Consider the following 12500-nt stretch of genomic DNA (forward strand, 5'->3'; position numbering starts at 1 on the left):
GACATGTGACGTCACACCATCGGTATTGACGACTAGACTGATTCCTTATAATCATTTGCCATACACCGGTGGAAGCTGCCGAGACGAGTAACTACATAGCGGGCTCGCCGTGTCACTAATGTACAGAGATACAACAGTTTCGACTGGAACCGGATTAAACGTATACACGGCGCTGATTAGTAATAGATAGAGCCATCAGAATACAGATAATGTATACAACTGTCCGTATACATGCTGAAAGACTCTGCTCACAATCACAACCACACGTCAGCCACACACCCTTATCACGCACTACTCTCTGCCTGTAACACGCACACAGACAATATGTAAGCACCAGCATGGAACAACACCCAGTGCATCCTCTCCGCCACATTAGACAATCCACACTGTCATAACCAGACTGGGAGGTCCACTCAGAAAACAGAATATCCCACCCACCCGACAACCACCATTGCTCAGCCAAGCCACCAACACCCACACATGTCCTACACAGGGGTGCACCCAACATCACAATACTGCCTCCTCTCACAGCACACAAACAATGGCAGGAATGAAAGACACAGGTCTGCCACAAGCATGGAATGAGAGCGCCGCCTGTCATGAGCCAAAGGTGCATCCTGACGTGGCAAATCAGATGATGCCGCAGGCATCCACTTACTATAATCACAATCAACAAACCGGCCGCCCCGCCCCGCCCCCCATTAAACCTTTCCTTACAACAATGTGTACCTTAACCTAACCTATATCGTACCGTAACCTAACCTATATCGTACCGTAACCTAACCTATGTCGTACCGTAACCTAACCTATGTCGTACCGTAACCTAACCTATGTCGTACCGTAACCTAACCTATGTCGTACCGTAACCTAACCTATGTCGTACCGTAACCTAACCTATGTCGTACCGTAACCTAACCTATGTCGTACCGTAACCTAACCTATGTCGTACCGTAACCTAACCTATGTCGTACCGTAACCTAACCTATGTCGTACCTTAACCTAACCTATGTCGTACCTTAACCTAACCTATGTCGTACCTTAACCTAACCTATGTCGTACCTTAACCTAACCTATGTCGTACCTTAACCTAACCTATGTCGTACCTTAACCTAACCTATGTCGTACCTTAACCTAACCTATGTCGTACCTTAACCTAACCTATGTCGTACCTTAACCTAACCTATGTCGTACCTTAACCTAACCTATGTCGTACCTTAACCTAACCTATGTCGTACCTTAACCTAACCTATGTCGTACCTTAACCTAACCTATGTCGTACCTTAACCTAACCTATGTCGTACCTTAACCTAACCTATGTCGTACCTTAACCTAACCTATGTCGTACCTTAACCTAACCTATGTCGTACCTTAACCTAACCTATGTCGTACCTTAACCTAACCTATGTCGTACCTTAACCTAACCTATGTCGTACCTTAACCTAACCTATGTCGTACCTTAACCTAACCTATGTCGTACCTTAACCTAACCTATGTCGTACCTTAACCTAACCTATGTCGTACCTTAACCTAACCTATGTCGTACCTTAACCTAACCTATGTCGTACCTTAACCTAACCTATGTCGTACCTTAACCTAACCTATGTCGTACCTTAACCTAACCTATGTCGTACCTTAACCTAACCTATGTCGTACCTTAACCTAACCTATGTCGTACCTTAACCTAACCTATGTCGTACCTTAACCTAACCTATGTCGTACCTTAACCTAACCTATGTCGTACCTTAACCTAACCTGTATTGCGCCTTAACCTAACCTGTATTGCGCCTTAACCTAACCTGTATTGCGCCTTAACGTAACCTGTATTGCGCCTTAACGTAACCTGTATTGCGCCTTAACGTAACCTGTATTGCGCCTTAACGTAACCTGTATTGCGCCTTAACGTAACCTGTATTGCGCCTTAACGTAACCTGTATTGCGCCTTAACGTAACCTGTATTGCGCCTTAACGTAACCTGTATTGCGCCTTAACGTAACCTGTATTGCGCCTTAACGTAACCTGTATTGCGCCTTAACGTAACCTGTATTGCGCCTTAACGTAACCTGTATTGCGCCTTAACGTAACCTGTATTGCGCCTTAACGTAACCTGTATTGCGCCTTAACGTAACCTGTATTGCGCCTTAACGTAACCTGTATTGCGCCTTAACGTAACCTGTATTGCGCCTTAACGTAACCTGTATTGCGCCTTAACGTAACCTGTATTGCGCCTTAACGTAACCTGCATTGCGCCTTAACGTAACCTGCATTGCGCCTTAACGTAACCTGTATTGCGCCTTAACGTAACCTGTATTGCGCCTTAACGTAACCTGTATTGCGCCTTAACGTAACCTGTATTGCGCCTTAACGTAACCTGTATTGCGCCTTAACGTAACCTGTATTGCGCCTTAACGTAACCTGTATTGCGCCTTAACGTAACCGATATTGCGCCTTAACGTAACCTATATTGCGCCGTAACGTAACCTATATTGCGCCGTAACGTAACCCACATTGCCCCTTAACGTAACCCACATTGCCCCTTAACGTAACCCACATTGCCCCTTAACGTAACCCAACACACGTTGGGCCTTAACCCAACACACGTTGGGCCTTAACCCAACACACGTTGGGCCTTAACCCAACACACGTTGGGCCTTAACCCAACACACGTTGGGCCTTAACCCAACACACGTTGGGCCTTAACCCAACACACGTTGGGCCTTAACCCAACACACGTTGGGCCTTAACCCAACACACGTTGGGCCTTAACCCAACACACGTTGGGCCTTAACCCAACACACGTTGGGCCTTAACCCAACACACGTTGGGCCTTAACCCAACACACGTTGGGCCTTAACCCAACACACGTTGGGCCTTAACCCAACACACGTTGGGCCTTAACCCAACACACGTTGGGCCTTAACCCAACACACGTTGGGCCTTAACCCAACACACGTTGGGCCTTAACCTGCTCTGTAATTGTCATACGACGCGTTAAATTAGTGTAGTGTTGCCTAACTGCAACCCCCGCAATATAGTTTGCTACTCGCACTGCCCGGTCCCCAGTGTATCGCTTCATGTTAAACACCTTGCAGCTATACACTGTAATGTGGATGGCAGCAGGACGTACATGCTCAATGCCCTTTGCAGTTGTTCATTGGCATTTGCAGTTGTTCATTGGCATTCGCATGTGCGAAGCACTTAGCCTACGCTGTGGTACGGCCTGTGTCAACTGTCCGCTGATGTTGTACGTCCAAATCACACACTGTACTGCACATTGGTCCTCATGTACTGAATGATACATCGTGGTACATGTGACCGTACAACGACTGCGCCAACAACGGCGAACCATGCGGTCCAAATGTTGTGCACTCAGCTACGTGTCGTCTCCCTATAAGAGCTGGATTGCAGTGTGGTATGCCCTGGATCGCGATCAGCATGAGCCGTCTGTTGATGTAGTGGCGCGTGTTGTCAGACGTAGTCGTCTCTTCTCACACACCGTGATAGCATGGTGCACTGCGTTCCACATCTGCGACATGCGACAGAGGCCGGTTGACAGTCGTTCGCGCAATGGACATCGCATACGTACGGGGGCCACCTTCCACGTGTTCGCGAAGCGTGCACATGTTGTTGCGTGTATGTGGGCAGACATAGTGTGTCGTGACACCTGACACAGGCATGCAACAATCGTTGAATTTGCAAATGGCGATGGACGCCTACGTTTGCTGGTGACGTTATGCAAATGAACAACTGGTAAACCGTTGTGGTGCGGTTGTTCTCGCTAGAGGTGAATCAGTGATGGCGACGATCGGTTGAGCTACCAACCGGTTGTTCCAGCGATACCCACAATGCCCACGAACGTGAATGGCATCTGGGTGTGAAGCGATACGCGGCGGTGGCTGGGTGGGACCGTCCCCGGCCGGTGAGGGGGGGCCTCCCGGCGTGCTGGCCGCGCGGTGCGTGGGCGCACGCGCTACAGCCGGCTGGTGGGGGCGGCCAGTGGCAGGCGCGCCGGCCGACGGAGGCGGCAGGCGGCGCAGCTGCGCGCCGGCGCACCCTGCACGCGGCGCCGTGCGGCCAAAGTAGGTCCTCGCGGGCCCGGTGCGAAGCGCGGTGGACATCTGCAGTGTGCTGGTCCGATTGAGGACTGTGTGCGCTGAGGATGCGCCGCCGCCCGGCGCTCGGCGCCGCGACGCCGTCTGCTGCTCGGTCGCCTCTGCGGTTCTCGCAGGTGGTTTGTATCGCAGCTGTGCGGACGTGTTGGCGCGTGCGCTGTGCTGGGAGAGTTCGCTTCGGCACCCAAGTGGGGCTTTTGTCCTTCTGTGGCGCTGGCGTTGGAGCTGCCGGTCACCGTAGGTGGCGCGTGTTGTCTCCCGCCGGCAATGCCACGACAGCACGCTCCCGGGCCTCTGTCGGCAGCGGCAAGCTCAGTTGGGAGCACGGGTGGTCGCACCTAAAGCGTCTACTCGCCAAACTCCGGGCGATTGCGCCTCTCTCGAACCCGACCAAGTACTTAGGACGGCGCTGCGCGCCGCCGGGACCTGAGAGGGTTTCGAGGTGTATTGTGCAGGGGAGCTCAGCCTCCTCCTGTTTGCAGAATAATTGAGCGGACGCTTGCGTGTTCGCGCGGGCCCCCGGGACACACTCCCGGGCGGCCGGCTGCTCAGCTCTAGTTGACGCAGCTCCCTGGTTGATCCTGCCAGTAGTCATATGCTTGTCTCAAAGATTAAGCCATGCATGTCTCAGTACAAGCCGCATTAAGGTGAAACCGCGAATGGCTCATTAAATCAGTTATGGTTCCTTAGATCGTACCCACGTTACTTGGATAACTGTGGTAATTCTAGAGCTAATACATGCAAACAGAGTCCCGACCAGAGATGGAAGGGACGCTTTTATTAGATCAAAACCAATCGGTCGGCTCGTCCGGTCCGTTTGCCTTGGTGACTCTGAATAACTTTGGGCTGATCGCACGGTCCTCGTACCGGCGACGCATCTTTCAAATGTCTGCCTTATCAACTGTCGATGGTAGGTTCTGCGCCTACCATGGTTGTAACGGGTAACGGGGAATCAGGGTTCGATTCCGGAGAGGGAGCCTGAGAAACGGCTACCACATCCAAGGAAGGCAGCAGGCGCGCAAATTACCCACTCCCGGCACGGGGAGGTAGTGACGAAAAATAACGATACGGGACTCATCCGAGGCCCCGTAATCGGAATGAGTACACTTTAAATCCTTTAACGAGTATCTATTGGAGGGCAAGTCTGGTGCCAGCAGCCGCGGTAATTCCAGCTCCAATAGCGTATATTAAAGTTGTTGCGGTTAAAAAGCTCGTAGTTGGATTTGTGTCCCACGCTGTTGGTTCACCGCCCGTCGGTGTTTAACTGGCATGTATCGTGGGACGTCCTGCCGGTGGGGCGAGCCGAAGGCGTGCGACGCGCCTCGTGCGTGCTCGTGCGTCCCGAGGCGGACCCCGTTGCAATCCTACCAGGGTGCTCTTGAGTGAGTGTCTCGGTGGGCCGGCACGTTTACTTTGAACAAATTAGAGTGCTTAAAGCAGGCAAGCCCGCCTGAATACTGTGTGCATGGAATAATGGAATAGGACCTCGGTTCTATTTTGTTGGTTTTCGGAACCCGAGGTAATGATTAATAGGGACAGGCGGGGGCATTCGTATTGCGACGTTAGAGGTGAAATTCTTGGATCGTCGCAAGACGAACAGAAGCGAAAGCATTTGCCAAGTATGTTTTCATTAATCAAGAACGAAAGTTAGAGGTTCGAAGGCGATCAGATACCGCCCTAGTTCTAACCATAAACGATGCCAGCCAGCGATCCGCCGCAGTTCCTCCGATGACTCGGCGGGCAGCCTCCGGGAAACCAAAGCTTTTGGGTTCCGGGGGAAGTATGGTTGCAAAGCTGAAACTTAAAGGAATTGACGGAAGGGCACCACCAGGAGTGGAGCCTGCGGCTTAATTTGACTCAACACGGGAAACCTCACCAGGCCCGGACACCGGAAGGATTGACAGATTGATAGCTCTTTCTTGATTCGGTGGGTGGTGGTGCATGGCCGTTCTTAGTTGGTGGAGCGATTTGTCTGGTTAATTCCGATAACGAACGAGACTCTAGCCTGCTAACTAGTCGCGTGACATCCTTCGTGCTGTCAGCGATTACTTTTCTTCTTAGAGGGACAGGCGGCTTCTAGCCGCACGAGATTGAGCAATAACAGGTCTGTGATGCCCTTAGATGTTCTGGGCCGCACGCGCGCTACACTGAAGGAATCAGCGTGTCTTCCTAGGCCGAAAGGTCGGGGTAACCCGCTGAACCTCCTTCGTGCTAGGGATTGGGGCTTGCAATTGTTCCCCATGAACGAGGAATTCCCAGTAAGCGCGAGTCATAAGCTCGCGTTGATTACGTCCCTGCCCTTTGTACACACCGCCCGTCGCTACTACCGATTGAATGATTTAGTGAGGTCTTCGGACTGGTACGCGGCATTGACTCTGTCGTTGCCGATGCTACCGGAAAGATGACCAAACTTGATCATTTAGAGGAAGTAAAAGTCGTAACAAGGTTTCCGTAGGTGAACCTGCGGAAGGATCATTACCGACTAGACTGCATGTCGTTCGATGTGCGTGTCGTGTCGCGCAACACGCTACCTGTACGGCTCGCAGTAGCCGTGCGCCGCGTGCGGAACCACGCGTGCTTCTCAAAACTAACGCCAATGTTGTGTGGTACGAGCGCTGAAGCGCTGGAGCGGCTGGCCTGCGGCACCTGGCGCCTGGCGCCGGTTTTGAATGACTTTCGCCCGACTGCCTGTCCGCTCCGGTGTGGAGCCGTACGACGCCCATCGGCCGTGAGGCCGTTGGACACAGAACGCTTGAACAGGGGCCGCCACACGCCTACGTCCCGCCTATGCAACTGTCTTGAAAGAGACAGTGGAAACTAAGAAAAGATCACCCAGGACGGTGGATCACTCGGCTCGTGGGTCGATGAAGAACGCAGCAAATTGCGCGTCGACATGTGAACTGCAGGACACATGAACATCGACGTTTCGAACGCACATTGCGGTCCATGGATTCCGTTCCCGGGCCACGTCTGGCTGAGGGTCGGCTACGTATACTGAAGCGCGCGGCGTTTGCCCCGCTTCGCAGACCTGGGAGCGTCGCGGCCGCCTGTGGGGCCGGCCGCGCCTCCTGAAACGTGCGATGCGCGCCCGTCGCCTGGCGGTTCGCATACCGGTACTTACTCGGTAGCGTGCACAGCCGGCTGGCGGTGTGGCGTGCGACACCTCGTACAACGACCTCAGAGCAGGCGAGACTACCCGCTGAATTTAAGCATATTACTAAGCGGAGGAAAAGAAACTAACAAGGATTCCCCCAGTAGCGGCGAGCGAACAGGGAAGAGTCCAGCACCGAACCCCGCAGGCTGCCGCCTGTCGTGGCATGTGGTGTTTGGGAGGGTCCACTACCCCGACGCCTCGCGCCGAGCCCAAGTCCAACTTGAATGAGGCCACGGCCCGTAGAGGGTGCCAGGCCCGTAGCGGCCGGTGCGAGCGTCGGCGGGACCTCTCCTTCGAGTCGGGTTGCTTGAGAGTGCAGCTCCAAGTGGGTGGTAAACTCCATCTGAGACTAAATATGACCACGAGACCGATAGCGAACAAGTACCGTGAGGGAAAGTTGAAAAGAACTTTGAAGAGAGAGTTCAAAAGTACGTGAAACCGTTCTGGGGTAAACGTGAGAAGTCCGAAAGGTCGAACGGGTGAGATTCACGCCCATCCGGCCACAGGCCTCCGCCCTCGGCAGATGGGGCCGGCCGCCCGCGCGGAGCAATCCGCGGCGGGGTCGTGTCCGGTTGCCTTTCCACTCGCCGCGGGGTGGGGCCGTTCCGGTGTGCGGTGGGCCGCACTTCTCCCCTAGTAGGACGTCGCGACCCGCTGGGTGCCGGCCTACGGCCCGGGTGCGCAGCCTGTCCTTCCGCGGGCCTCGGTTCGCGTCTGTTGGGCAGAGCCCCGGTGTCCTGGCTGGCTGCCCGGCGGTATATCTGGAGGAGTCGATTCGCCCCTTTGGGCGCTCGGGCTCCCGGCAAGCGCGCGCGGTTCTTCCCGGATGACGGACCTACCTGGCCCGGCCCCGGACCCGCGCCGCTGTTGGCTCGGGATGCTCTCGGGCGGAATAATCGCTCCCGTCAGCGGCGCTTCAGCTTTGGACAATTTCACGACCCGTCTTGAAACACGGACCAAGGAGTCTAACATGTGCGCGAGTCATTGGGCTGTACGAAACCTAAAGGCGTAATGAAAGTGAAGGTCTCGCCTTGCGCGGGCCGAGGGAGGATGGGGCTTCCCCGCCCTTCACGGGGCGGCGGCCTCCGCACTCCCGGGGCGTCTCGTCCTCATTGCGAGGTGAGGCGCACCTAGAGCGTACACGTTGGGACCCGAAAGATGGTGAACTATGCCTGGCCAGGACGAAGTCAGGGGAAACCCTGATGGAGGTCCGTAGCGATTCTGACGTGCAAATCGATCGTCGGAGCTGGGTATAGGGGCGAAAGACTAATCGAACCATCTAGTAGCTGGTTCCCTCCGAAGTTTCCCTCAGGATAGCTGGTGCTCGTACGAGTCTCATCCGGTAAAGCGAATGATTAGAGGCCTTGGGGCCGAAACGACCTCAACCTATTCTCAAACTTTAAATGGGTGAGATCTCCGGCTTGCTTGATATGCTGAAGCCGCGAGCAAACGACTCGGATCGGAGTGCCAAGTGGGCCACTTTTGGTAAGCAGAACTGGCGCTGTGGGATGAACCAAACGCCGAGTTAAGGCGCCCGAATCGACGCTCATGGGAAACCATGAAAGGCGTTGGTTGCTTAAGACAGCAGGACGGTGGCCATGGAAGTCGGAATCCGCTAAGGAGTGTGTAACAACTCACCTGCCGAAGCAACTAGCCCTGAAAATGGATGGCGCTGAAGCGTCGTGCCTATACTCGGCCGTCAGTCTGGCAGTCATGGCCGGTCCTTGCGGCCGGCCGCGAAGCCCTGACGAGTAGGAGGGTCGCGGCGGTGGGCGCAGAAGGGTCTGGGCGTGAGCCTGCCTGGAGCCGCCGTCGGTGCAGATCTTGGTGGTAGTAGCAAATACTCCAGCGAGGCCCTGGAGGGCTGACGCGGAGAAGGGTTTCGTGTGAACAGCCGTTGCACACGAGTCAGTCGATCCTAAGCCCTAGGAGAAATCCGATGTTGATGGGGGCCGTCATAGCATGATGCACTTTGTGCTGGCCCCCGTTGGGCGAAAGGGAATCCGGTTCCTATTCCGGAACCCGGCAGCGGAACCGATACAAGTCGGGCCCCTCTTTTAGAGATGCTCGTCGGGGTAACCCAAAAGGACCCGGAGACGCCGTCGGGAGATCGGGGAAGAGTTTTCTTTTCTGCATGAGCGTTCGAGTTCCCTGGAATCCTCTAGCAGGGAGATAGGGTTTGGAACGCGAAGAGCACCGCAGTTGCGGCGGTGTCCCGATCTTCCCCTCGGACCTTGAAAATCCGGGAGAGGGCCACGTGGAGGTGTCGCGCCGGTTCGTACCCATATCCGCAGCAGGTCTCCAAGGTGAAGAGCCTCTAGTCGATAGAATAATGTAGGTAAGGGAAGTCGGCAAATTGGATCCGTAACTTCGGGATAAGGATTGGCTCTGAGGATCGGGGCGTGTCGGGCTTGGTCGGGAAGTGGGTCAGCGCTAACGTGCCGGGCCTGGGCGAGGTGAGTGCCGTAGGGGTGCCGGTAAGTGCGGGCGTTTAGCGCGGGCGTGGTCTGCTCTCGCCGTTGGTTGGCCTCGTGCTGGCCGGCGGTGCAGGATGCGCGCGCCTGCGCGGCGTTCGCGCCCCGGTGCTTCAACCTGCGTGCAGGATCCGAGCTCGGTCCCGTGCCTTGGCCTCCCACGGATCTTCCTTGCTGCGAGGCCGCGTCCGCCTTAGCGTGCTCCTCCGGGGGCGCGCGGGTGCGCGGATTCTCTTCGGCCGCCATTCAACGATCAACTCAGAACTGGCACGGACTGGGGGAATCCGACTGTCTAATTAAAACAAAGCATTGCGATGGCCCTAGCGGGTGTTGACGCAATGTGATTTCTGCCCAGTGCTCTGAATGTCAACGTGAAGAAATTCAAGCAAGCGCGGGTAAACGGCGGGAGTAACTATGACTCTCTTAAGGTGGCCAAGTGGCGGTGGTGTGGCTGCATCCGGACTTGGCTTCTCGAAGTGCGGTCTTGATGTAGTCGTGCTGCTGCTGCGAGGTGCCTTCCTTGGGTTATAGTTACAGGGAGAGTGATGCGCAATACATGGGCCTAGCCCTCTTAGCCTCTCCTCTCCTGCGGTCTTCTCCCCTTCTCGTGGGCCCGCTGATTTCGCAGAGTGGAAGACCGCACCAGGGGCTTGGGGGGGTTACCAGCCCCCCCTCGCACTATCCCTTTTTTTTAGTTGGGGGCAGTAAGCAGAGAATAAGTGGTGGCCCTTCCGCTGAAGGTGCCACCCCAACTCCCCCAGCACCTAGCCGGCCAACCGGCCGTGCCGAAAATCTTGTAACTTTTGCAGCTATGTATACCTGTAGTGAGTGCCACCGCAGCTTTACAACCAAGAACGGTCTCGGGGTCCATCGCCGCCGCCAACATCTTGCGGCCGCCAACGCGGAGATCGTCACGGAGAGGCATCGCGCGAGGTGGACGGAGGAAGAAGTCCTGTCGCTCGCCAAGGCAGAGGCCGAACTGTTCCTCGAGAGGGACGCCCGGTTCTTCTTTGTAAATCAAGAGCTCATCAGGATGTTCCCCGACCGAACGCTTGAGGCAATCAAGTGCCGACGGCGGCAAGCTGCCCACAAGCAGCTTGTCCGCCAATTCATGGAGGCGCTTGAGATCGGTCGGGGGGAAGAGCCGGCGTCCCGCCGGGGAGCGGCGAGCCCGCTGCCTGACGCGGGCGAGGCCGCTGCGCCGCCCGTCGACGCAGCCGAGGACTTCGCGGCCGACACCACCGGGCCGCCGCCGGAGGGGCCGACTGACGCCGCCATCTGGGAGCATCTGGCGGGGCTACCCGCTTCCGCCCAGCGTTTCTCTGCCCTGGATCGTGTCATCGGTCTGGGGCGGGGCACGCCGCCCGATGTCATCCTGGGCATGCTCCCGGATGCCCTTGCGTCGGTCGGGTCCAGAGGGGAGAGATCGATCACCAGGACACAGCGGCCGCGCCAACCATCGAAGCGGCCGCCTGCCGCGCCGCCGACGCAGAAGCGCAAGCGGCGCCGCTGGGAGTACGCGAGAACGCAGGATGCCTTCCGACGGTCGCGTGCGCGTTGCGTGCGCGGCCTCTTGGATGGCACCCTGCTCCAGCCGCCACCTGCCATCCCTGGTCTGCTGGACTTCTGGGCGGACCTCTTCACCAAGAAGCCCATCTCCACCGCGGGCTTCATTCGTGACCGCCTCCTCCCGCACTCAGAGCCTGTCGCTCTCGAGTGCATATGGGGGCCGGTCACACATGAGGAGGTCGCCGCCGCGTTGCCGCCCAGGGGATCAGCAGCCGGGCCGGACGGCCTTACCCCAGCGGAGTTGCGGCGTCTGCCGCACGAAGTCCTGGTGAAAGTGATGAATCTCTTCCTTCTGGCCCGCGCCCTTCCGGAACGCCTGCTTCGCGCGCGGACGTCCCTTCTCCCGAAAACGGCTGCACCAACATCCCCCGCTGACTTTCGCCCCATTACGGTCTGCTCGGTGTTGGCGCGGACCTTTCACAAGGTTCTCGCGTCACGCCTGATGCGCGCTTGTGCTGTGGACGAACGTCAGCGGGCATTCATCCCTCGGGATGGGATGTTGGAAAATACCTTCATCTTGGACACTGCTCTCACCGACGCAGTTCGCTCCTGCCGCTCTGTCTTTGTGGCATCGATCGACGTATCTAAGGCATTCGATTCGGTAGATCATGCTGCCCTTCGCCCCGTGCTGAAGGCGCATGGCCTGCCGGATTGCTTTGTCGAGTATGTCGAGCGGTGCTACGAGGGCAGCACGACAGTGATAGCGGACGGCGCCGGCGTGGGCGTGTCTGTGCAGCCAGCACGGGGCGTTCGCCAGGGCGATCCCCTCTCCCCCCTCCTGTTCAACTTTGCGGTGGACTACGTTTTAGGCCAACTGCCCTCCCACATCGGAGCTCGGATCCTCGGTCGCAGAGTCAACGCTGCGGCCTTTGCAGATGACGTCTTGCTGTTTGCAGCGACCCCGAGGGGCTTGCAGTCCCTCATCGACGCAGCTACCGCAGCCCTCGCCCACCTGGGGCTGCAGATCAACGCCCGGAAGTGTTTCACCCTCGCCTTAGTCGCGTCAGGGCGCGAGAAGAAGGTGAAGGTGGACAGCAATGTCACCTTCACAGCAGGCAATACCACCATGCCTGCCCTGCGTGTGGGTGAAACCTTCCGGTACCTGGGGCTGCAATTTTCCACGGCGGGTCGCTGTGTCTTCAATCCACGTAGCCACCTGGTGGAGCAGCTTGACGTCATCTCCCGAGCTCCGCT

General features: G+C 56.6%; 2 non-coding genes and 1 pseudogene across 2 annotated transcripts; all 3 read left to right on the forward strand.

The window, feature by feature from the left end:
- Nucleotides 1–4677: 4677 nt before the first annotated feature.
- On the forward strand, nucleotides 4678–6587 carry LOC124571430. The gene has a single exon (XR_006971860.1). It is a non-coding gene; the product is annotated as a small subunit ribosomal RNA (ribosomal RNA).
- A 351-nt stretch (nucleotides 6588–6938) lies between these two features.
- Nucleotides 6939–7093, forward strand: LOC124571408. The gene has a single exon (XR_006971840.1). It is a non-coding gene; the product is annotated as a 5.8S ribosomal RNA (ribosomal RNA).
- Nucleotides 7094–7281: 188 nt separating this feature from the next.
- Nucleotides 7282–12500, forward strand: part of LOC124571395 — a 7960-nt pseudogene continuing 2741 nt past the window's right edge.

This window comes from Schistocerca americana, unplaced genomic scaffold (genome assembly GCF_021461395.2).
Source record: "Schistocerca americana isolate TAMUIC-IGC-003095 unplaced genomic scaffold, iqSchAmer2.1 HiC_scaffold_170, whole genome shotgun sequence".
Lineage (NCBI taxonomy): Eukaryota > Metazoa > Arthropoda > Insecta > Orthoptera > Acrididae > Schistocerca > Schistocerca americana.